This window comes from Macaca nemestrina, chromosome 8, assembly GCF_043159975.1.
Source record: "Macaca nemestrina isolate mMacNem1 chromosome 8, mMacNem.hap1, whole genome shotgun sequence".
NCBI lineage: Eukaryota > Metazoa > Chordata > Mammalia > Primates > Cercopithecidae > Macaca > Macaca nemestrina.
In genome coordinates this window covers 5,866,664-5,893,591 of record NC_092132.1, presented here as the reverse complement: position 1 = coordinate 5,893,591, position 26,928 = coordinate 5,866,664, and the positions used below count along the sequence as shown (strand labels likewise).

Genomic DNA, 26,928 nt, shown 5'->3' with positions numbered 1-26,928 from the left:
CATGCAAAGAGAATCTGCAACATAGGAATCACCCTTTCCTCAGACGCCAAGTCGTGCTAAGAGAATCTGCAACAGTGTAAGGATCACCCTTTCCTCAGACACCAGGTGGCATGAGGCAGGTTCATTCACCTCTGTGTGCATAGGTTCTTAATCTATAATATGGGGACATTACCTGTCATGTCTATGCCAGACCTTTAGAGTCATAACTCGTCCATTATATGCAGCTGTTTGCAAAATATTTTCAAATACATCATCCCAGTTGAACCTTAAACCAATCTGATCCCAGTTGAACCTTAAACCAATCTGGCATTATTGATAAAAACTGATAGTTACTGAAAACATACAATGGACTAGGCATAAGAGTAAACACTTGACCTGCATTTCTAATTTCATCCTCAAAACAACTCCATTTTACAGATGAGGAAGCTGTGGCAATGAGAGATTAAAGTCACCTGTTCAAGGCCTCCTATCTAGGATTGGTAAAGCATGGATCCCAACCCAGAAAGTCAGCTTCCAGAGGGCCATGAGGGTTGTGCAAGGCACATATGAAACTCCAAGCCACCGATGAGAGTGGCCGTAACACTCAGATGACTAATGGAGAAATGACTTTGAAAAGTATTGGGTGGTTGGCAAAGGGATCCCTTTCATGCAAATACAGACCTCATTGCTAGTGGCAAACATCAGACTTAAGTGCCAAAGTTTTCTCCCCAGCACCCAGACAGATTGCAGCCCTTCTGGTGCGTCTGCAGTTGGCTGACTCGCCTGACAAGTGCCACGCTGGAGTCGGCTTCCGAAGAGCAGGAAGAGCCCTCCCCAGCCCTGACCACACTGATCAAATCGCAGATTTTCAGGCCTTTACTTAGTCACTTGCATTTCAAGCAGAGTCAGGCCTACTCCTCTCGGAATATTTTATATTAGTTAAGACAAGAAAACTGCCTATTGTTTAATTTATACCTGAGTTTTCAGCCTTTAACCCCTCATCATCGCCTGAAGATGGAGTTAGAATTCGGGAAGAGTCTAGGGCTGGATTTAGAAAGGAATTGGAGTCCAGCAGTCCTTGCTTTATGGCATTATTATGTCACGTGTTAAATCAAGTGAAGCGGGTGAGTGGAGCAACCACTTCAACAGCTCAGGGAACCAGGGGATGATAAGGCCGACCTCCAGAGAGCCACAGAGCTGCTTCTTATCCAGAGGTTTCCTTGATCCAATGGAGTCAGTCCTGCTTCTAAATACAAGGCAGGAAGAAAATGGAGAGACACACCCACTTCATGCCCGAACCTCCTTTTTAGTTATGCTGCTTCTGTTCCTGAACATGGTGTTAAGGGGTGACTGACCCCAGCCAGTGCCAAGTCCTCTTCTGTTTGCACTGCTTCCTTGATGCCCTCACTGTTCTGATCCAGCAGCACAGGCGTGGGTGGTTCATCTAAAAACAATGGCCTCAGCTTCTCTGATGCTAGCCTGGACCCTGGCCCTGCACCTCTGAGCCAATTAGTTCATATTCGCAAATTCAGTCTATGTTCTCAGAGCAAACTCTGGGCCAGGTCTACCAGGCAATGGCAGACTTTGCTGCCAGAGCCTTGTACTACGTCAGCCCCTCAACATAAGAACAGCTGAGATGGTGGTTCATAAACTGCATAGAATAAAGATTTCCAGGCCTGTTTTATTGCTACTTCTAATATTAATGCTACTTCCTTAAAAAGGCTAAATGGGGACAAATGTTATAATGAACAAAAAGCTGATATTATCCATATAAATCCATCTGTGCAGGACAAACAGTTTCGACGTCACCAAAGCTATGAGTAATATCAAGTTGAAACAAATATGACACTTCAGCAAGTGGCCAAAACTCTGTGAATATAAATAACTATTTTATGGCATGTCTGCTGCTTTCTTGCATCCTAAAGGACAATGTAACAAAGAGAATAGCACTTAAATCCCACGATGCAGAGGGGGATAGAAAGGGTCCTAATGAATGAGTTTACATTTAAGGCAGGTCTTAAAGGCTGGTAGGATTGTAATCTCCCTCGGAGGAAAGAGAAGGGGGAATCTGGGTGGTGGGAAGAGCTTGGGGAGGGACAGGGAGTTGACCATGGCGGTGGCTGTTGTTGGGGTGACGAGCCTGTGATGAGGGAAGCAGAGGACTGATGAACAGAGAGGGAGGTGGGATGGAAAAGTAGTTTGCTGGGGCCCAGAATGCTCTCAAGGAAGTTTAAATTTCACTCCCAAGGGAATATAGATCCCTGCAGGGGACTGCAGTACAGAAGTGGCCCAATTAGAGCTCGATTTGAAGCAAATGCCTGCAGCTCTTTGTGCTTTTCATTAGGAGAATAGGAACTGGAGGCAGCGAACAAGTGAGGAAGCTGCTGAGAGGGTCCAGATAAGAAAAGCCTGTATCAGGGCCACAGCAGGAGGGAAACAGACAAGAGAAGAGACATGGCAGAGAAAATCAACAGAACTCCATGTTCACCAACTGGGCAACGCAAAGCCCTTGTCATCTGCCCCTTCTGAATCAGGAGACAGGCTGAAGCCTGTGAATAATAGATGAAGTGCTATGTTGATGATGTCAATTAGAATGAACATTTTCACAATGTGCTTAAATGAAAATTTCAGGGCTGGAGGCTCCATTAGGAGTGAGTATCATTAAAAGCTCCGCACAAGAGGCTCCAGCTTGGTTCTCTGGGAGGTTTTTAGTGACATAACCAGTGTTGGTGAAGGGGAGAGACATGGAGTCTTTCAATGATGGATGTCACTGGTGTGGCATGATTTCTGGAGGAGTCCTAGAGGGCAGAGATCTGGAGAAAAGCACACTCCACCGCAACAGCACAGATCTGAAGATTTCACTAGATTCAACATTCGTCTTGCACCTGTTTCTGGCAAAAATAATTATAATTAATTTTAGGGTCATCTTTTGGATCCCTTCAAAATAGAACCTGTGTATTTGCACTGCAATTCCCATTTCGTAGGATCCAAAACACACTCATCTCAAAAGGGAAGACTTAGATAATTAGCAAAGGCTCCAGTTGGGGTTCTAAAGGCCCTTGCCACGTGTGCCAGTCTGTGACACTCAAAAGAAATCCACCAATGTTGTGCCAGCCATGTGCCAGCCAACTGTTGCTTAAGCTTGGGTCTTCGGTGAGAACTTAGGCTTTAGAAATTTACATGGTAAATGTGAAATGAAGCTAATTGTCTTCAATATTGTTTTCAGTAATAAGAACAGTGGTTGGTATTTGCTGATATCTAAATAAAATAAAGGATTAGTATCTAATCCTTTACTAGTACCAGGCTCTGTGCTTCATGATTCACACATGCTACCTTATTTAATTATTACAACAATTACTGAGGTAAATTCCAGGATCCTCATTTAACATACAAGAAAACAAAGATGAGAAGTGGTTGGCCAGTTTACCCGGAGCCTCCCAAATAACAAGAAGCAAGACAGGGAATGGATATCAGTTCCTTCTGACTCTGAAGATGTTGAGAGTGTGTAGTGTCTCAGACCTGACAAACCACTGTCACAAGCAGCAATTTGTTGTTTGTGGCTTTTTTTTCTTTTTTTTTTTTTCAAGATAACACAAAGATGTTTCTATTAATAGTCTCTTCTTGGAGCCAAAGTAACTGAGGCTCAGAGAGCTTAAAGTGACTCTCTTCAAAGTCATACGGCTTGTAAGCGGCTTGTCAGGGATTTACAACAAGGACTTCTCACTCCAAATTATGGAGGTGAGTCAGGTACAGAGCCCATCCTCTTCCTGTTCTGAGCCTGTTCCTCCTCCTTTCTTTATTCCCCATTGTGCATGGCGTTGCCAAAACCAGAACCATCCTCCCTTCCTCTCTCCCTCTTTCCCACCGACAACCATAGTCCCCTAAACCTGTCTTCTGTATTTCCTACATTTCTTTCCTTTGTTTTCATCTCCCCTGACTTAAATAAAGCCCAACCTCTAATAGTTCACTGGCCTTACCCAGTACTCTCTTCATGTTTCCAGTGGTACTCAAACTTACGCATGCATGAGAGGTACCTAGAGGTCTCTTTAAGACACAGATCTCTGGCCCTCACCCCAGAGGTTCTGATTCAGTAGGCTGGGGTGGGACCTGGGAATATGCATCTTTAGCAAGTTCCCTGTGGAGGCTGTACCTGTGAGTCTGAGAATCTCTGTCCTTCATTAAGACTGCCAAGACGGTCGCTTCTCCTCTGCATATATAAACTCTCCATGGCTCCTCACTGTCTAAGGTGTACAGACACCCAGCTTTTTGTAGCCTTTAGCCCACGTGACCCCAAGGTAGAGAAACAAAAGATCCACTATGGATCAGAGAAACACCACTCACACAGATGGAGCCAGCACACGCATAAGGATGTTCCTCTACTCAGAGAAAGCCAAACCCTGAGAGTAAGAGAGGCTGAGTGACCAGAGGCAGGGGTTACTGGCCTTTGTTAAAGAATATTTCCCAATTTCAATGTTTCATTTATTTGTTTGACCATTCACTTACCATTCTGTCCATTCTGTGCAATTAGAATACATCTTTGAACAAATGGACAAATATCTTGCTCTCTTGGATTAAGTATTGTGACAGATGCACTCTGTTCCTAAGAAACACAAAGAAGAAAAAAAAGTTGAGTTCCCCAAGTTCTCTAGGAAGGCAGGAAGCACATTCCCTGCCTGGAGCAGCTTTTGGTGTCTGCCCTTGCCACTTCTTTTTTTTTTTTTTAATTGTACTTAGCATCTGTGGTAATTTTTTAAAATTTTTTATTTTTTATTATACTTCATGTTCTAGGGTACATGTGCACAACATGCAGGTTTGTTACATATGTATACATGTGCCATGTTGGTATGCTGCACCCATTAACTCATCATTTACATTAGGTATATCTCCCAATACTATCCCTCCCCCTACCCCTACCCCACGACAGGCCCAAGTGTGTGATGTTCCCCTTCCTGTGTCCAAGTGTTCTCATTGTTCAATTCCTACCTATGAGTGAGAACACGCGGTGTTTAGTTTTCTGATATTGCGATAGTTTGCTGAGAATGATGGTTTCCAGCTGCATCTGTGTCCCTACAAAGGACATGAACTTGTCCTTTTTTATGGCTGCATAGTATTCCATGGTGTATATATTTTCATAATCCAGTCTGTCATTGATGGACATTTGGGTTGGTTCCAAGTCTTTGCTATTGTGAATAGTGCCACAATAAACATGTGTATGCATGTGTCTTTATAGCAGCATGATTTATAATCCTTCAGGTATATGCCCAGTAATGGGATGGCTAGGTCAAATGGTATTTCTAGTTCTAGATCTTTGAGGAATCGCCATACTGTCTTCCACAAGGGTTGAACTAGTTTACAGTCCCACCAACAGTGTAAAAGTGTTCCTATTTCTCCACATCCTCTCCAGCACCTGTTGTTTCCTGACTTTTTAATGATCGCCATTCTAACTGGTGTGAGATGGTATCTCATTGTGGTTTTGATTTGCATTTCTCTGATGGCTAGTGATGATGAGCATTTTTTCATGTGTCTGTTGGCTGCATAAATGTCTTCTTTTGAGAAGTGTCTGTTCATATCCTTTGCCCACTTTTTGATGGGGTTGTTTTTTTCTTGTAAATTTGTATGAATTCTTTGTAGGTTCTGGATATTAGCCCTTTGTCAGATGAGTAGATTGCAAAAATTTCCTCCCATTCTGTAGGTTGCCTGTTCACTCTGATGGTGAACAGAAGCTTTGCTGTGGAGAAGCTCTTTAGTTTAATTAGATCCCATTTGTCAATTTTGGCTTTTGTTGCCGGTGCTTTTGGTGTTTTAGACATGAAGTCCTTGCCCATGCCTATGTCCTGAATGGTATTACCTACGTTTTCTTCTAGGGTTTTTATGGTTTTACGTCTAACATTTACATCTCTAATCCATCTTGAATTAATTTTTGTATAAGGTGTAAGGAAGGGATCTAGTTTCAGCTTTCTACTTGTGGCTAGCCAGTTTCCCCAGCATCATTTATTAAATAGGGAATCCTTTCCCCATGTCTTGTTTTTGACAGGTTTGTCAAAGATCAGATGGTTGTAGATGTGTGGTATTATTTCTGAGGACTTCTGTTCCATTGGTCTATATCTCTGTTTTGGTACCAGTACCATGCTGTTTTGGTTACGGTAGCCTTGTAGTATAGTTTGAAGTCAGGTAGCATGATGCCTCCAGCTTTGTTCTTTTGGCTTAGGATTATCTTGGCAATGTGGGCTCTTTTTTGGTTCCATATGAACTTTAAAGTTTTTTCCAATTCTGTGAAGAAAGTCATTGGTAGCTTAATGGGGATGTCATTGAATTTATAAATTATCTCGGGCAGTATGGCCATTTTCAGAACATTGATTCTTCCTATCCATGAGCATGGAATGTTCTTCCATTTGTTTGTGTCCTCTTTTATTTCATTGAGCAGTGGTTTGTAGTTCTCCTTGAAGAGGTTCTTCACATCCCTTGTAAGTTGGATTCCTAGGTATTTTATTCTCTTTGAAGCAATTGTGAATGGGAGTTCATTCATGATTTGGCTCTCTGTTTGCGTGTTATTGGTGTATAAGAATGCTTGTGATTTTTACACATTGATTTTGTATCCTGAGACTTTGCTGAAGTTGCTTGTCAGCTTAAGGAGATTTTGGGCTGAGATGATGGAGTTTTCTAAATATACAATCATGTCATCTGCAAACAGGGACAATTTGACTTCCTCTTTTCCTAATCGAATACCCCTTGTTTCTTTCTCTTGCCTGATTGCCCTGTCCAGAACTTCCAACACTATGTTGAATAAGAGTGGTAAGAGAGGGCATCCCTGTCTTGTGCCAGTTTTCAAGGGGAATGCTTCCAGTTTTTGCCCATTCAGTATGATATTGGCTGTGGGTTTGTCATAAATAGCTCTTATTATTTTGAGATACATTCCATCAATACCAAATTTATTGAGAGTTTTTAGCATGAAGGGCTGTTGAATTTTGTCAAATGCCTTTTCTGCATCTATTGAGATAATCATGTGGTTTTTGTCTTTGGTTCTGTTTATATGCTAGATTACGCTTATTGATTTGCATATGTTGAACCAGCCTCGCATCCCAGGGATGAAGCCTACTTGATCATGGTGGATAAACTTTTTGATGTGCTGCTGGATTCGGTTTGCCAGTATTTTATTGAGGATTTGTGCATCGATGTTCATCAGTGATATTGGTCTAAAATTCTCTTTTTTTGTTGTGTCTCTGCCAGGCTTTGGTATCAGGATGATATTGGCCTCATAAAATGAGTTAGGGAGGATTCCCTCTTTTTCTATCGATTGGAATAGATTCAGAAGGAATGGTACCAGCTCCTCCTTGTGCCTCTGCTAGAATTCGGCTGTGAATCCGTCTGGTCCTGGACTTTTTTTGGTTGGTAGGCTATTAATTATTGCCTCAATTTCAGAGCCTGCGATTGGTCTATTCAGGGATTCAACTTCTTCCTGGTTTAGTCTTGGGAAAGTGTATGTGTCCAGGAATTTATCCATTTCTTCTAGGTTTTCTAGTTTATTTGCGTAGAGTGTTTATAGTATTCTCTGATGGTAGTTTGTATTTCTTTGGAGTCAGTGGTGATATCCCCTTTATTCATTTTTTATTGTGTCTATTTGATTCTTCTCTCTTTTCTTCTTTATTAGTCTTGCTAGCAGTCTATCAATTTTGTTGATCTTTTTAAAAAACCAGCTCCTAGATTCATTGATTTTTTGAAGAGTTTTTTGTGTCTCTATCTCCTTCAGTTCTGCTCTGATCTTAGTTATTTCTTGCCTTCCGCTAGCTTTTGAATGTGTTTACTCTTGCTTCTCTAGTTCTTTTCATTGTGATGTTGGTGTGTCAATTTTAGATCTTTCCTGCTTTCTTTGTGGGCATTTAGTGCTATAAATTTCCCTCTACACACTGCTTTAAATGTGTCCCAGAGATTCTGGTATGTTGTATCTTTGTTCTCATTGGTTTCAAAGAATATCTTTATTTCTGCCTTCATTTCATTATGTACCCAGTAGTCATTCAGAAACAGGTTGTTCAGTTGCCATGTAGTTGAGCGGTTTTGAAAGAGTTTCTTAATCCTGAGTTCTAGTTTGATTGCACTGTGGTCTGAGAGACAGTTTGTTATCATTTCTGTTCTTTTTTTTTTTTTTTTTGAGACGGAGTCTTGCTCTGTCCCCCAGGCTGGGGTGCAGTGGCTGGATCTCAGCTTACTGCAAGCTCTGCCTCCTAGGTTTACGCCATTCTTCTGCCTCAGCCTCCCAAGTAGCTGGGACTACAGGCGCCCGCCACCTCGCCTGGCTAGTATTTTGTATTTTTTAGTAAAGACGGGGTTGCACCGTGTTAGCCAGGATGGTCTCAATCTCCTGACCTCGTGTTCCACCCGTCTTGGCCTCCCAAAGTGCTGGGATTACAGGCTTGAGCCACCGCGCCCGGCCTGTTCTTTTATATTTGCTAAGGAGTGCTTTACTTCCAACTATGTGGTCAATTTTGGAATAAGTGTGATGTGGTGCTGAGAAGAATGTGTATTCTGTTGATTTGGGGTGGAGAGTTCTGTAGATGTCTATTAGGTCCGCTTGGTGCAGAGCTGAGTTCAATTCCTGGATATCCTTGTTGACTTTCTGTCTCGTTGATCTGTCTAATGTTGACAGTGGGGTGTTAAAGTCTCCCATTATTATTGTATGGGAGTCTAAGTCTCTTTGTAAGTCTCTGAGGACTTGCTTTATGCATCTGGGTGCTCCTGTATTGGGTGCATATATATTTAGGATAGTTAGCTCTTCTTGTTGAATTGATCCCTTTACTATTATGTAATGGCCTTCTTTGTCTCTTTTGATCTTTGTTGGTTTAAAGTCTGTTTTATCAGAGACTAGGATTGCAACCCCTGCCTTTTTTTTGTTTTCCATTTGCTTGGTAGATCTTCCTCCATCCCTTTATTTTGAGCCTATGTGTGTCTCTGCACATGAGATGGATCTCCTGAATACAGCATTCTATGCAACGTTTTGGTGGAAGTTCTAGCTGGCATTGTTAGGCAGGAAAAAGAAATAAAAGTCATAGAAAGAAAGAGAAACTATTTCTATTTGCAGATGACATGATCTCGTATATAGGAAATATAAAGAAATCTAAAAAACTACTTGAGTTAATAAACAGGTTCAGCAATGGTATAGATACAAGATAAACATACAAAATCAGTTACAATTCTATACAGTAGCGATGAACAAACCAAAAATGAAATTAGAACATGACTCCATTTACAAGAGCATCAAAAAGAATAAAGCAACAAATTTAGTAAAAGGAGTACAATGCTTATACACTGAAAAGCATAAACTATTAAAGAATAATAATTAAAAATAAAATTAAAGATAAAAATTAAAGAAGATCTAAATAAATGTAAAGAAACCCATGTTCATGGATCAGCAGACTTAGTATTGTTAAATGACAATAATCCCCAACTTGATCCACAGATTCTATCTAATCCTTTTTAAAATTCAACTGGCTTTTTTTCCATAAATTGGCAAGATGACTCTAAAATCTGTTAACATTGACAAGGCCCAGAATAGCCAAAACAATGTTGAAATCTAACAAAGTCGGAGGGTTCACACTTCTCAGTTTTAAAACTACCTCAAAGGAAGAGTAATCAAGGTAGTGTGGTATAGATTAATGAAATAAAATTGATAGTAAAGAAATAAACTCTTACATTTGTAGCAATTGATTTTCAACTAGGGTGGCAGAACAATACAATGAGAAAAAAATAGTGTTTTTAACAAATAGGACAACTGATATTCGAATACAAAATAATGAAGGTGGATCCCTCCCTTGTAGTGCACACATGCTCCAAAAACTAATTCAAAGTTTATCAGAGATCTAAATAGAAAATCAAACTATAGAACTCTTAGAAGAAAAACTTGACATAAATCTTCATGACCTTGGATTAGACAATGGTTTCTTAGGTACAACACAAAAGAAAAGAATCAAAAGAAAAAAATAAACAAACTGGACTTTTAAAAAATTAAAAACTTTTGTGCTGAAATAATACCATCAAGAAAGTAAAAAGACAACTCACAAAATGGGAGATAACATTTGCAAGTCATTTATCAGATGACAGACTTTTATCTAGAATATATAAAAATAACTTTTACAACTATATAAGGAGAAAAAAGTATTTTAAATGAACAAAGGATTTGAATAGACATTTCTCCAAAGAATATATACAAATGGCCAATAACCATGTGAAATGATGCTCAATATAATTAGATATTGCATAAATGCAAATGAAAACTATGAGATACCACATCACATCTACAAAGTGAGGAAAACTATGAGATACCACATCACATCTGTGGTGATGTGATGAAAAGTATGATGTGATGAAAACTAGTGATGAAAACTATGAGATACCACATCACATCTACTAAGACAGCTATAATAAAAAAGATAGATAATAATAAGTGTTGGAAAAGATGTGGAGAAATTGGAACCTTTATACATACCTGGGGGGAATGTAAAATTGTGCAGCCACTTTGGAGAACAGTTTGGCAGTTCCTCAGAAAGTTAAACATAGCATTTCCATATGATCCAGCAATTCCACTCCTAGGTATATACCCATGATAAATGAAAACATATATCCATGCAAACATTCATTACACGTGAATGTTCACAGAATGTTCATAATGCAGCATTATGCATAATAACCAAAAACTGAAAGCAACCCAAATGTCTATGAACTGATGAATGAATCAACAATATATATCTGTACAATAGAATATTATTCTACCATTAAAAGAATAAAATACTAATTCATGCTATGATAGAAATGCATCTTGAAACATTATGCTAAGCAAAAGAAGCCGGAAACAAAAATCCACATATTTTCTGAGTCCATTTATGTGAAATGCCCAGAACAGGCAAGCTACATAGATAGAAGGTAGATGAGTGGTTGTCCAGGGCTGAGGAGATGGGAGGAGCAGGGAGTAACTGCTAACGGGTATGGGGATTTTTGGGTTTTTTGAGGGTGATGAAAATGTGCGAAAATTAAGTTGTAGTGATAGTTATTGATATGGGTTGGCTGTGCCCCTACCCAAATCTCATTTGAAATTAAAATTCTCATAATTGCCACATGTCATAGGAGGGACCCAGTGGGAGGTAATTTAATCATGGGGGCAGTTGTCCTCATGCTGTTCTCATGCTAGTGAGTTCTCATGAGATCTGATGGTTTTGTAAGTATTTGGAAGTTCCTCCTTTGCATTTATCTCCCTGCTGCCATGTAAGGCATGCCTGCTTCCCCAACCACCATGATTGTAAGTTTCCTGAGGCCTCCTCAGGCATGCTGAACTGTGAGTCAATTAAACCTCTTTCCCTTATAAATTACCCAGTGTCAGGTACACCTGTATTAGCAATGTGAGAACCAACTAATACAGTTATGCAATTCTATGAATATACTCAAAGATATGGAAATGTATACTTTATGTGAATAAAGTTTATAGTATATGAATTATATCTTAATAAAAAAATTTTAAATCACATTAAAACCTTTACTGGATCCTGCAGAAGAGATGGTGCATAGGAAGATAGCACTGATGAAACTGCCTAGAATGTAATATAGAGTGATACATAAACAAAAAATGAAATGAAATAACCTGGAAGACATACAGAGGCTAGATTGGGAACCTCCAACATCCATGTAATAAAAATCCCAGAAGAAAATAAATGGATGTTGATGAGGGAGATAATAACCAAGAATGTTCCAGAAGTGAAGAACTTTAAAAAAGATATGGGCTTTCACATTAGAAGAGGATATTCTGAGTTCTAGGCAATAGGCATGGATGTCTAAAAGCTTTAAAATGTAAAGAAAAATGAGAAAATCCTAGAAGCCTTCCAGAGAGAATAGATTACCTACAAAGAAATCTGTTTAAGAGCAGATTTCTCAACAGCAAGAAAACAGTTGCAGATGGAAATGGAATAATATCTTCTAAGTGCCAAAGGGAAATAACTGTCAACCCAAAATTCTAATCATAACCAAGCTATAATTTATGTGCAATGAAAATCAGTGGTTGAATGCCTAACTCTGAAGCCAGACCACATGGAAACTTAAGCTCTGTTACTTATGATTTATGTGGTCTTGTGTGGAGTTTGCCTCCATTTTCTGACCTGTAACATAAAGATAGCCACCTTATTAAGGGGTTGTGAAAATTAAATGAATGTGTATATGTAATCACACTCAGAACAGTGCTCAGCACATGGTGGCACTATTTAAGGGTTACAAATTCAAGAAATCTAGTTTGACACTTAATACAAAAAAAACCTTCCAGTCTTGTAACCAAGAAAGTTATTTTAGTAATATTTAGTATCAGATTGAAAATTTAAAAAAGAACCAAAGGAGAAAATACTAAAAGAATAGAAGTATCAACCAACAAAAGAATAAATTAAATTATCATGCTCAGGACCTTGTTTACACCTACATGCACAAAACATGGCCTCAAATTATAGGCAGCTGATACAAATTAAATAAAAAGTTGACAAATCTACAATTATGTTTATTTTAATGTAAAAGATTAGAACAGAAGTAATACAACTGAACAAAGCAACACACACACACACACACATATTCTTCGTCTTGCAAGTCTCACAGAAATGTTTCAATGATTGGAAGATTTTTCCCAATATTTTGCCATATAGTAATTAAATTAGAAACCAATGTAAAAAAGAAGTAAAACAGAACAGTAAAAGAATGTGCACTTCAAAATCACAGAGAAAAAACTCAACAAGAAAGAGTAAATATAAATGAGTTCAGTGTTTGCAAATTAGAGAAAACATACAGTAAAGGAATGGAGTAAATAATAGAAGTTTATTGAAAATTCACAGTCCACTAATATAATATTTACTTCTAAGATTCTCCTCCTAGTTCCTCTCAACTGTAAAATATTGCAACATTTGCTTGTTACATATACATTCAAAATTATCTTAAATTCATTAAAATTGTGAGACTAATAACTAAACAGTGTGCCTATGTGCATGTGTTTGTAATGCTTAATTGAGGCTACACATTCCAGGAGGAGATAAATTATGATTTATTCACTACCACATCCTCATTCCATATAATAGTGCCTGGCATCTAGGAGAGTGATAAAAATTTATTGAATATTGTAGTTGCATGTATGAAGTCAAATAAGTCAGAAGTTAACCCTCAGAAAATTTTTCAGAGTAAAACAGAACTGGATTATGATCCTGGTTCTGGAGCACTATGGCTGAAATTTGGGAAGGTTTAATGCCTCTCAGCTACAGTTTTCTATGACACAAAATGAAAATGACAGAAGCTACTTTTCAAGGATCTTACAGGACTTAGAAAGATAACCATCTATCAACTATTAAATTACTGTGTCTTTGTTCTGCACCCACCCTTCTATACTCTGTTCTGTGATACTGAGGCTAGGACCACAAAGCAGCTGGTTCTGTTAAAGAAAAATTATTCAATGACTAAAGCACGGTAAGGAAGACAATTCAAGCCCATCCTAAGACCGCTGCAAAGAAGTCTGGCAATGTGGAAGGGAGATTAGGCTCAACTATGAATACAGCACGAGCACGTAAGAATGTATAGCCAAGGAGCGAGGTGGGGGGTAGCAGATAAAAAGTTACTGAGAGGAAACATCAGAGATAAGGATTCTGGCTAAACCTAAACTAACGTAATAGGATTCCTGCTGAAGACAGGACAAAGTGATTAGACCACCCTTGAGGGATGGTGGAGAATGAGGAAACTGATCAGATATTAAGGAAGAGCAGACATGAAGGATGGGTGTTCTTGCTAAACTAAGCAAGGTTCTTTGCTAAAATGGGATTTTATAAGGAAGGGCACAGATGGGCCCAACTGAATATTCAGAAGCCGGAGCAAAGTTTGGGAAGCAAATAATCTTTGTCAGCTCTATGTTAAACTCGGCCAGTAGGGGGCACTAGAGCAGGGCTGAGAGAAGGAGGAAGAAGGGACTTGCTCCCTCCTGTTCCCTCTCCATGCACTTCCTGTCTAGTTCCTGTTTTCCTCAGCATAACCTGCAAGTCTTCTCCATGATGGCAGTAGCTCTTTTCTTCCTGTAAGAGCCACTGAATCCAGTTTGCATTTTCCCCAGCACTCACAGAACCAGCTTTTTCAGGGCCCATCAGACACACCAGCATCAACTGGGCAGCCCCCGACCTCAGATGGCTCCCTGACCCCACTTTTAATGTCTAAATTCCAACATCTGTTCCTCTAGCCATTTCGCTTTTGTCCCTTAGCCCTGCAGTTCCTACCTCTGTGATGTTCTTCAGTGGCCTTTCTGTCCTTTTGGTTACCTTGTCGACTTTTACCTAGTTCACAATTCTTTATATTAAATTCTTTCTGTTCACATTACTGTTGTGGGTTCTCTCTCTGGCCCCAGACTGATAAAGGACTCACAGTTCCTAACATGGTAGCTCCTAGTATCATTCACAAGGGAGTTTTTCATGTATTGTCACATGTAATGCTAAGAATAATGCTGAGAAGTCCTATGGTAGTTCCCCATTATACAGATGAGAAAACAGATTCACAAAGCCTGAATTTCTCAAAGTAACCCTCTAATAAGTGGCTGAGCCAGAGCCAGATCTGCCGTGTCCCAGATGTCACCCTGCTCCTTGTTAGATATCCTTTTTCCGAAATTTCTTGGCCACTATTTTAAGAGAACAACTTGAACCAGATATTACATTAGTCTTCATGGATTTATTTCAGCAGAATATTGAATATGATCAAAATCTTTCCATTCTTTTGAAATGTTTTTCCTTAAAGTGCTGCTCAAGACAATATAAACATTTGATAAATTGAAAATATTTGATGTAAAAGAACACAGGCCTTATTTAACTCAGCTAATGAACAGTCTTTGGAATCTGAAAAACCTGGGTTTGCATCTGACACCTCACAAGTTGTTAGCCATGTGAACTTATAAAAGATACTTTCTGAACCTAAATTTTCTCATATATAAAATGGCTAATGCCTAGCTGGACTTTTGTGAAGATTAAATGGTTTCTGTATCTGGTATATAAACAGCCTCAAATTAAAATTTCCTATCATTAGATACAGAGACTGGTCCTTCCTCAAAGTGAAATGCAATACACTTTCTTTAAAATTTCTTCAAAAATATAGTTAGATGACTTTTACACAGTTCTCTGAATCTAGAGAATAAGTTATTTCCCATCTTGTTGCATCTCTGAAAGAAGAGTTGTATTCAATCCATGGTTTCAGTTGCATGGTTTTCATTGCAGCCACAATGGTCATGAAGTCCTCCAGGGGCTGACATGAAGGCCAGCAGCAACAGAACAGGAGACAAGAGACCAATGAGGAACCTTCAACCCCCAGAAAGATTCTGGCTGCTGGTCAAGATGGCATTAGAAAAAAAAAGAAACTTAATCAACTCACATAATGGTAAGTACAGAGGTAACATAGGTTTCAGTTTCTTAAGGATACTCACAAGGTCCAAGGTTGGGGTTTTGGTTTGTTTGTTGTTGTTCTTTTCTTTTTCCATTTTGCCATCCTAAGTGCTTATTTCACTGTCCGGCCGGTGGAAGATTGCTTGCAACCTTACAAGCTTCACAGATGATCCACTGATATCTTGTGGAAGAAAAGAGTATCACCTCCTGCTTCTCTGTTAGGATTAAGGAATGTATTCGAAAAGGTTCTTCAGACTTTAACTGATAACGCACAACCAGGGTGAGACCGTGTGTTTATTCATGAGAAGTGAATGCGTGCCCTGATGCTGGATGGGGGTCAACTTTCCCTGAGGCATATTGCTGCACGGAAGACAGAGATCCTCAGAAACAGGTTTCCGTTAGCAAGGAAGAAGTGGGACTTGACAAAAAGAGATCCCGTTTCAAATAAATATTAAGAGAACACTGACCCCAAGGACATCAAAGGTACTTCTGGGTTCTCCCCTTTCTGATACCTGTATAAACGCTTACCTTACAGTTCTAGAGCCAGAGTCAGAAACCAAGGTGTTGGTAGCACTATGTTATGGCAGCTCGAAGGGAGAATCTGTTCCTCGTCTATTCCAGTTTCTGGCAGCTCCAGGCATTCCTGGGCTTTTGGCTGCATCACTTCCATCTCTACCATGTTGGTGACATTGCCTCTTCCTCTTCTATCAAATCTCCCTTGGCCTCGCTCTAATGAGATTGGATTTAGGGCCCACTAAGATAATCCAGGATGATCTCATCCTAAGATTCTTAACTATATCTGCAAATACCCTTTTCCAAACAAGATAACATTCACAAGTTGTAGGGATTAGAGCATGGACAGTTTTTTTGGGTTTTTTTTGTTTGTTTGTGTGTTTGTTTTGGCAGAGGGTGAGTGACCATTCGACCATTCACTCCACTGTACCACAGAGATGTCATAAGACAGTGTATTTAAAACTCCAGCAAAGGACTGGCACCAGTAGGCACATGGTAAATATTGGTTGAAGCTAAATTTATTTATATGTCTTTGCAGCCTCAGCTGGCACTTTACTCACTCCCTATGCCATTCCTTCTGGGGATTCTGGAAAAAGACAGCATTCTCTTGGCCTGAACAAAAAGAATGTGAGCCAACAGGACAAAGGGTATAACTGTGGGGATGTAGAGTCCTATGCGGGGAAGAGCAGGTTGACCCAGATGGCAGAGAGAAAGAACAAGATGACCATCACAGCAAGAGCTTGGAGGAGGGGAGAATAGAACATAAGCAAAAACACAGGACATGCAGAATTGCTGGCCACTCTGTCTCATTGCTTTTATTATTCTAGAGTGGGCTGAAAATAACTTAGAAGCATCGGGTCAAGCAGCAACCTTGAAAGTATGTAACTTCTTACTCTTGAAAAATTTACAGTTTCACAAAGGGTGTACTTTATAGACCCTACATCTAAGCTTATTTTTCTTCTGAACAAACACATCAATCTTTCCTCTCCCTCATTTTTCAAATAATGAGCCAAAGCCATTTTCTCATTACTCTGTTTTCTGTTTTTCAAAGAAAGGTAATACTGAAATTTCATACTCAAATTTCATGCTCATAGAATTCCCCAATTGGAATGAAGGATCATAGGAATCATCTATCCTAGCCCTGTCTCTTACAGAGAAGGAATCTGAGGCTGGGAGATTTTAAGTTGCTTACCCAAAGTCACAGTCAGTGGGTTGGAAGAAAAGGATGCACTGCCTGAAGAAACAGTTTGAGTCAAATCCCGGGTGGAAAAAGTTGCTGGAAACCTATGTAGTCAAGCTGGTCTGAGAATGTGGAATGGTTGATAAAGGTGACAAGCTAGTCACCTTCCTGGGTCACCAACTCTAGTCAAAAATGTCTCTATTTTATCTCTTAAATTATCCCTAATATTCTGTATGCAATCTCATTTGCCAAGTAAAGGTTAGACCCTTCAACCCATAAAAGGGTCATTATTAATGTTCTGGAGACTCTGAGAAAGTAAAGTGAATGCAAGGTATGAAATAATAAGATCCATAACTTTGTAATCGATTGTATTAAATGTACCATTCATCACCATCCATTGACATGCAGTCACCACCCTCATACCAGTCCCTATAATACTCACCTTTTTAAGAATACATTTTTTTCTTCACTTGGGCTGAAAGCCAAACATCTAAAATGACATGATAAATGAAAGAGGCCATTGAATAAAAGAGCAACCTTGAACTAAGCAAGCAAAATTGGAAAACTGCATCTCTCTTTGTGCCTCTGTCCACTTGCAGGCTCCAGCCAGACTCAGTGGAGCCCAAGGGAATGTCTGCCCATGAGGGAAGACAGACCTAGAGAATTTAAGTGACTTTCCCATGATCGTACACTCAGTTGGCAAATTTGGTGAGCTGGGAACACAGGACATGCAGAATTGCTGGCCACTCCACAACCCCACATTGTTAAACTAGCAACTCAAGATTTAACATTGTCTAAAATGAAAGTATCTAAAGACTTTTGGAAGATTGCAGGTAGAATAATTGCCTTGGCAAGAGAGTAATTGTATCAATCAAGGTTCAATCAGAGAAATAGAACCAGCAGGCTATGTGTGTGTGGATAGAAAGAGACTGCAGGCCGGGCGCGGTGGCTCAAGCCTGTAATCCCAGCACTTTGGGAGGCCGAGACGGGTGGATCACAAGGTCAGGAGATCGAGACCATCCTGGCTAACACAGTGAAACCCCGTCTCTACTAAAAAATACAAAAAAACTAGCTGGGCGAGGTGGCGGGTGCCTGTAGTCCCAGCTACTCGGGAGGCTGAGGCAGGAGAATGGCCTGAACCTGGGAGGCGGAGCTTGCAGTGAGCTGAGATCCGGCCACTGCACTCCAGCAAGGGGGACAGAGTGAGACTCCGTCTCAAAAAAAAAAAAAAAAAAAAAAAAAAGAAAGAGACTGCAATGGATTTATTATAAGGAATTGGATTACACAGCTAGGAGTGAGGACTGACCAATCAAGTCTGAAGTCTGCTGGGCAGGGGAGGCCATCAAGAAGGGTAGCTCACAAGCAGTTGGAGCCCAGCAAGCATGGTTGTCCACTGGCAGAGGTCTCCCTCCCCAGGAAAAGTGTAAGCCCTCTTTTAAGGCCCCTCAACTGATTAAGTCAGGCTCACTCAGGATAACCTAATTTAAAGTCAACTGATTATGAACTTTAACTACATCTGCCAAATTTATTCACAGCAGCGTCTAGACTAGTGTATTATTGGGCAACCAGTGACTATTGTTCAGCCTAACCAAGTTTATATATCAAGAAACTATTGCAACAATCATGGATATCTATTGGCCAAATTTCCAGATGAGTGGAAAGTTGGACATGGAAAGAAATAATTACTGGTGAAGTTCATGATAAGGTTTTCAAGTTTTATTTACAATGGAAGAGCTGTTTCAAGAGACACTAAAGTTCCAGTTGCATCTTTGGACATATGTGGCTATCTTGCTGGATCCAGTTTGCTAACTGTTAAGGATCTTTGCATCTATTTTCATGAGATACACTTATCTCTAGTTCTCTTTTATTACACTTTTTCTCAGATTTCAATATCAAAAATATGCTGTTATAATGAAAGTCAGGATGAAGTGAGCCTTGGGTGAGGGCATATACTGGAAGGTAAACCAAAGGGACTTTTCTGACACTAGTGATGTTTTCTCTTGATCTGTGAGATGCCAACGTGGGTACATTCAAATGGGAGCTTAAAAAAAATGGACCTCATGAAGACAGAGAGTAGATTGGTGGTTCCAGAGGTCAGGAGGGTAGGAAGGAGAAGGTAATGAAGACAGCTTAAATTAATGAGTATGAATATACACTTAGGTAGAAAAAATAAGACCTGGTGTTCGATAGATCAGTAGGATGACAATAGTTAACACTAACCCATTGTACATTTCAAAATAGCTAGAGGATAATTAGAGTGTTCCTAGCATAAAGATAAATATCTAAGGTGATGAATATCCCAACCACCTTTGATTATATGAATGTATCAAATTATCACATGTGCCCCAAAAATATGTACACCTAATATGTATCAATAAAATATAAATAACATTCTTTTAACATTGTGAAACTTTATTGGTTTGCACACCAAGGAAATTTGCACTTTTCCACATGTAAGTGTGACTGTTGAGGTCTTGTCAGAAGCAGACACTACAAGGAATTAAGCATGCAAGAGATTTATTGGTAGAAATGTCTGTCAGTAGGTATGGAGGGCTTTCAGATCTGACAACCATGAAAGGAGATGGGGAAGGAAAAGAGATCAGAGGGAAAGAGACCACAGTGCCACTCTGGGAAAGTCTCACTCAGGGCAGTGGGGTGGCTCAGAGTAAAGACACTCCATAGAGGTATCTACATTGGGCAAAACTGTTCTGACTATCATGTTCCCATTGGGCTCAGTCATCAGCTGGGAGCAGCTGCAAGCAACAAGGCATTGCCATGAAAATCTCGGCTGATCCCAGAGGTGCAGAGGCTAGGGCTGGCTGCTAATAGACCCCTTGTGGTAGGTTCTCCCTTGAAAGGAGAGCTGAGAGCCTCACTCCCCATCATTGCCATGGTGGGATGGGGAAAGAGCATTTGGGATTTAGTATTACTCCTAGTTTATGGATGAGAAAAGTGGCTTGGACACATTCAATACACTCAGCCCCAAACTAGAAAGTCTTGAGGATGCACAATTCTAACCTAGATCCTCTTGGTTCCCAAATCTTCTTTCCCTTTGTTTCCTTTCTATTATGCCAGACTCCAAATCAAGGCTTATCACATTGTCACATAATCGTGAGAAATCAGGTCTGCCCTTGACAACATTCCTCTTTGTGTTGTGGAAATACAGGAAACGTGAGGAAATGATGTGTTAATGAAGGCAACGTCCTCCTGGGTTATTTTGCAGACTACACTTCTCAGATATTGGAGATAATTAGTATTCTGGCTGTTTTTCTAAGGAAGAGTCCGTCTAAGGTGAAACAGTTCACCTCTGCAGTGCCCGAAACAGATATAACTCGTCATGAGCACAGGGAATAGCCAAGCACCACCAAAGGGTATCCACTTAGAGATTTAGATCAGCCCATTAAGGCAACAGGGCAAAGCAGCAATCCCAGCCCCTGCAGAAGGAAACAGGACCCCATGAAACTGGGGAATCCAGGATGGCTCCTGGGCCAGGCAAGGACGGCTCACCATCCTCAGACCTGGGAGAAGCAGCCTCTGAGATTAAAAGAGGATGCACAGAACCCTCCCCCTGACAAAGCCCCTGGGGAACAAGCCAGGAGGCCGAGCTAGTATCCCTGTCTTGGAAGCTGTGCCCTCAGATGGACTTACACTCTGTGAGGTCTTATTACCCCTCTATTGGCTACCTATTGCCACTATAGCAAATTGCTCCAAATTTAGTTGCTTAAAAACATACAAGTTTATGCTCTTGCAGCTGCATAGCACATCCAATCTGAGGGTTTCCTATGAGAAATCTTCCCTTTCTCCTCTCCTTTCATCCTTCTTCCCCCACTCATTCTGTTCTCCCAGTGCCACCCAAGGAGATGGTTGTGGGTGTGCTGGTCAATGTGTGGACATCTGTGTGTTATATGTACACATACGAGTGTGTATGTGTGAATGTGTGTGGGTTTATGTCTGAATTTACATGTGTATGTGAATGTACATGTCTCTGTGTTTTATTTGTATGTGTGAGTTTATTGTGTGTGTGAGTTTGTATATGTGTGGGTTTATGTATGTGGGTTTATGTGGGGGGATTGTGAGTCTATATATGAGTTTATGTATGTGTGCGTTTATGTGTGTGATGTGTGTTTGTATGTTTATGTGTGTTTGAGTGTATGTGAGTAAATATGTGTTTATGTGTGTGCATGTGGTGTTTGTGGGTGTGAGTTTGTTTGCATTTATGTGTGAGTATGTGTTTGTGGATGAGTTTATCTGTGTGTATATGTGAGTTTATGTGTGTGGGCTTGTTTCTGTGTATGAGTTTACATGTGTGTTTCTGTGTATGTGAGTGTGTGCACGTGAGTTTATATTTGTGTGGGTTTGTGTGAGTCTATATGAGAGTTGATGTGTGGATGAGTTCATGTATGTTTTATGTGTATGTTTATGCATGTGAGTGCATATGTATGTGTTCATGGATGCAGCATCTTGGTTGTAAAATGAGTTTTCAGACTTCAACAGGTGCTGTCTCCATATGAAGATATTTTCCTCTCATCACGGCCGAGGTTCCTTCACCTGCACTCCAGCACACTCACACGCTTTCCTGGTTTCCTCCTGCTCCCTCTTAGCTCCCCCTCTGCTTCCTTCAGCGTCTCCTTAGCTCCTTGATCCTCATGAGCACACCTGGGGAGCACTTCCTCTCTGCAATCCCCAACAACTTTGTGCATGGGTGACCTTGGCCCCTAACATGGCCTTAGCCACCATCTGCACATTGACAGCTCTCTCAAATTTATCCAGAGCTTCAGCAAGCTGCATCCACCTAACTCCTTTGCTTGGATGGTGAAAGGCATTTGAGACTTACCATGTCCAAAGCCAAAGTCTGGATCCTTCCCCATGGAATCGTCTCCTTTCCTAGTCTTATCCATCTCAGTAAATGAAGCAACCATGGAGTTATCCCCAACTCCCTTCGCACACAGCTCTTCTGTACCATCAAACTCATCCAAAATCCAGTGTCTCCACTGTTGGCCCACCCTGTCCAAACCACCAGGTTTATGAAAATAAACAAAACGAAATAAAACAAAAACTTATTTCCCTGCTTCTATGCTGGCTGCAAGAATCTATCCTGACTGCAAGAATCTATCCTGAAAACACCAAGTAACCCCTTGCCTTCAGTCTGGTTCCCTACAAGTGGGGCCCAAGATGGAGATTCTGGGTGCGTGTGATATTTGAGGGAGCTCTTGGGAGAGAATAATCTGTAAGAGATTCAGAGAAGAAGCAGGATAGAAAAGGAGAAGGAGGTCAGGTGTGGTGGCTCACGCCTATAATCCCAGCACTTTGGGAGGCTGAGGTAGGTGGATCACCTGAGGTCAGGAGTTCGAGACCAGCCTGGCCAACATGGTGAAACCCCATCTCTACTAAAAATACAAAAATTAGCCAGACGTGGTGGCGGATGCCTGCAATCCCAGCAACTTGGGAGGCTGAGGCAGGAGAATCACTTGAACCGGGGAGGTGGAGGTTGCAGTGAGCTGAGATAGTGCCACTGCACTCCAGCCTGGGTGACAAAGTGAGACTCCATCTCTCAAAAAAAAGAAAAACAAAAAGGAGAAAGAGCAGAGCAAGGATGAAGACTCAAGTAAAGTCTGGCTTTGGCTTGATCCCGGGGGAGGACTCTGAAGCATGAACCATATGGCAGTTGTGACCCCTTGAAGCAAGAGGTCCAGGCATTTGTAATCCCCATCAGTCATTGGCTGGGGCCACTGGTGGTTCTGGTCAACCACGAGTGATTGTCCAGAGAAGGAGGCAGCTGGGAGCCATCAGCACTCAGTGCTCACAAAAGGCCAGCAGTGGTGACCCTGGCCATGTGAAGGGCATCTAATGTTAGACCACAACAACTCCTAGAACAGCTGTTCTCAAACTTCACCATGCATCAGAATCACCTGGAGGTGGGGCTGCCAGGGTTAGTAAATAAAAACTCAGGATGCCAGATACATTTGGATTTCAGATAAACAATTGTTTTTAGTCTAAGCATTCGCTATTGCATGGGACATACTCACTCTAAAAAATTATTCATGGTTTATCTGAAATTCAAATATAACAGAGTGTCCTGTAACTTATCTTTTCCCTGCAGGCTTTGTTGAAACAGATTGCTGTTGTTTCTGATTCATTAGGCCTGGATGGGGTCTGTGAATGTGCCCTGCCCTCTTAACAAGTTTCCGTGTTTAGCTGCATTACCGGGGAACGCACACATTGAAAACCACTGTTGTAGTATATCCTGGAAAATTAGACCAGACTGTGTTGCTCAAAATTTTCTAAGGTTTTCCAAACCCCTTAAAAGAAAACCCAAAGTCCTGACAATAGTGTTCAAGGTTCACATGACCTGGCTTTGGAGCCACCTCTCTTGCCTCTTCCCTAAACGCCCCTATTCTTTCACCACTGTCGAAAAATGCTGGCTACATAGCTGTTTTCTGGTACAAACCAGGCACAATCCAGCCCGAGGGCCTTTGTACAGATTGGTCCCCGTGATTACACGATTCTCCCCTAAACAGATATAGGGGGTGGTCCTTTCCCCCCATCAACCTTTGCTTTTCAGCCCCGCTCTTTTGCCCTGTTTTAAATGGCACCCCACGCACAGTCCCACACTCATCGTTCTACTGTCTCCCTGCAGCTCTGTCTCCATCTGTCAAGCGAGAAAACATATCATTTGCTTATTGTCTACTTCTCTCCACTAAAATTTAAGTTCTATGAACACAAAGATTTGTGTTTATTATATTCACTGCTATTCACAGTGGTGATATCGTTCTCCATACATGAGAGGTGCTCGAAAATGTGTGGAATAAATATTTAAAGACAAGGAGATGCCCTTATCTGAGACTGCAGGGCCTGCCATTCATTCATACTGTGAAGCCTTGCATCAAGCCACCCTGCATACAAGGCATAAAGAACCATTTGCAAAAAAGATCTCCTTTGTAAATGGATCAACTGAAGTTATCCAAGGGCAGGGGGGAAATATTAGGGCTTTAAAAAATGCTATTACAAAATGACTTAAGGCGATTTGGACCATTCAGCAATTGCAGTGTGTGTGTGTGTGTGTGTGTGTTGTGAATATTTTTGTTTTTAAAAATCAGTGGTCAAGCAATGGTCAGGAAGGACTGCCCCCTGTGCTATACCCCTATTAGCAGACAGTATATTTCAACTAAGATTTACAGCCCATTTTTCTCCCAGTTTTATTGGGGTATAATTGAAAAATAAAAACTGGATATATTTACCTCATACAATGTGAATTTTGATATATGCATACATTGTGAAATGATTGCCACAAACTATTAGAGCCCATTCTGAGAAATGTACAAGAATTCATGAGTAGGTTGGGCACAGTGGCTCACGCCTGTAATCCCAGCACTTTGGGAGGCCAAGGTGGATGGATCACGAGGTCAGGAGATCGAGACCATCCTGGCTAACATGGTGAAACCCTGCCTCTACTAAAAATACAAAAAAAAAAAAAAAAAAAAGCTGAGCCTGGTAGCTAGTGCCTGCAGTCCCAGCTACTTGGGAGGCTGAGGCAGGAGAATGGCATGAGCCTGGGAGGCAGAGATTGCAGTGAGCTGAGATCGCACCCACTGCACTCCAGCCTGGGCAACAGAGCAGGACTCTGTCTCAAAAAAAAAAAAAAATTCATGAGTAATCAAGTGCCAAACAGTCCTATATGTTATTTTTATAAATCAGAGAAGCCCCTACACTCTGGTCTCAGGCACTCCAAAAACAGGGTGAACATTTCACTGAGACAATTGGAAAGATGTCCTCTGGGCAGAACTGGCCAAACCTTCATCTCCTCCGGGGATCTGAGTTCTACATGAAGTCCTGGGGGCTGGGAAGGGAGAACGCAGGGCTGATTGCACGGGAGACAGTGTGCACCCAGGAAGTTGGGGGCTGCCAGGTGGCTCAGTTCTTAGACCTTGTTCACTCAAGGGTAGTGGCATCAGACAGTCTCTCAAGCCAGCCGCCAGGCTTGGCCCCTGCTCATTGTGCCAAAGAGACATTAAATTACTTCCATTGTCCCTTAGAAACAGATGAATGTATTTAAAGTGCTCAGCACTCTCCTCTTGAGAATTTCATTAAGCTACTGCCAATGATAACAAAAGGCGCCTAGGGTACGAAGGTGTGTTTATACTGAAACATTTTTATTTATGATACAAAGAAAGGTAACAAATGTCCTTACATATTAAGTTTGAAGTTTGTTAGTTAAAATCACGTATATCAAAGTGAAACTTTCTTTGCAAATGGAAGATATTTCAAGATGCTTTAACATCCAAGTTGGCAACTGAAACAAAAACTTTTAATTTACTGAACTTGTTGGATTTCCCAGTCCTGAGAACAAATAAAATTAAATAAAGAAGCCCACAAATATTACAGTTAAAATTCCAAATTCTTAACTCTAGCCATTTACACTGTTTGTAGAATCATCTTTCTTTTATGCAGACAGAACCTTAACACTGAAAATCTGACATTTATCTTCAAAAAGGGGATAATCTTCAAAAAAAAAAAAACTCCGTGAACACAATTGATGGGTTTATTCATAACAATTGCTCAGAGGTACACATTTAACAAATCTCATAAAACTCTTAGTCTTTTTACCAAAAATTGAAATAATTTGAATTGACAGTAATAGAAAATGCTTACTATCTTTAAATAGGCAAAGTTGGGATATATGTAAGGTAGCTCATAACACTAATTTAGGAAAACTCCAGAATGCTTCATGGCTGCAGAATACCTGACAGCTGCCAGTCCCAGCCCGAATGATTGTGTGAGGCCTGTGCTGAGTCCCCTGCCCCAGAGAAGTCCAAGACCAATGGGGACAAGTTGGTCACCCTACCTGAATCAGCAGCCTCTCCAAGGATGACCCTTCCCTTAGGCTTTCCCTAATGGTCAGCAAGCACCTTCCATGTTTTCTTGTTCCAATAGGCTGCTGAGCCTCAGAGCTCCTTGCAAGCCTCTCCCCTCTATCCTGCTCAGCAATGTGCACAGCCACTGCCCCCCTCAGCCTGGAAAACCAACAGAATGCTAAAGGGGGAAGGGCAGGTAATGGGCTGCGGGCCCAGGTGGTTGTAGTTCCAGCTAACTGGGAGGGTGGAGCGAAGAAAAGAGTATAAAGAGGGCAACTACAGCCTCACTCTCCTCACTGACTGCTGGGCAGGGTGGGGCAGTGCGGTCGTCATGCTATTGGGATTCGCTTGTTTTTAAGTTGGCAAGATTGGGTCTCTCGCTCAGGGTCCTTTCTGAAGATGATCGTCTTTCTTTCTCTCTCTCTTGCTCTCTGCTCTATGGCCTTTCTTTCCTCAGAAAAAGTTAATCGGGGAACAGCAAGTCCTTTAGCTCAGAGACTGGAGAAAAGCAGCCTTAGTTACTCTAAGAGAACAAGATGGGAAGGAGTGCTAGGCCCCAATGACCTACCCTTAGGGCAAAACAAGATGAATATGCCAGCAGGCCTTGTCCCCAGGACAACGTATGCTGTGGGAGAGCCATGGGCAGGGCTGTGCAAAGCATGTGAACCAGAGGCTGGGAGATGCAGGGGAACTGAGGCTCGGGCGGAAGACAGGCCGGCCCTGCAGTAAAGTTGATAGTCATTGCCTGCCTCCCATGAGAATCGGGGTCAGCCTGACCCTGCTAACACTTCAGAGGGAGAGTAATGAGGGTATTAAAGAGGCTAGCTGGAGATCCGAAACCATGAGACTGCTCTCGCCTCTCCTGAACAATAAGGGTAGCAGCTGCCGTTCCAGGGCCCCTGAGAACCAGGTGCCGTCTGCTAGGTGCTACTTCATCTAACACCTCTTTTGGGGGTAGTTCACATGGCTTCCTAGATAGAAGCCTCATGTA

At 41.2% G+C, this 26,928-nt stretch overlaps 1 long non-coding RNA gene across 6 annotated transcripts in view; it reads right to left on the bottom strand.

Moving 5' to 3' along the window:
- Positions 1-2,441: 2,441 nt before the first annotated feature.
- The window catches only part of LOC105475015 (uncharacterized), a 37,509-nt gene continuing 13,022 nt past the window's right edge, over positions 2,442-26,928 (bottom strand). For 2 of the 6 annotated variants that reach the window (XR_011606429.1, XR_011606430.1), the window contains exons 2-6: positions 15,921-16,121; positions 15,434-15,607; positions 10,457-10,556; positions 4,483-4,579; positions 2,442-2,870 (exon numbers count right to left, since the gene is read on the bottom strand). This is a non-coding gene — a long non-coding RNA (uncharacterized lncRNA). The remainder of the gene's footprint in view (positions 2,871-4,482; positions 4,580-10,456; positions 10,557-15,433; positions 15,608-15,920; positions 16,122-26,928) is intronic. The other 4 variants (XR_011606432.1, XR_011606433.1, XR_011606431.1 and 1 more) reach the window with 3 other exon arrangements.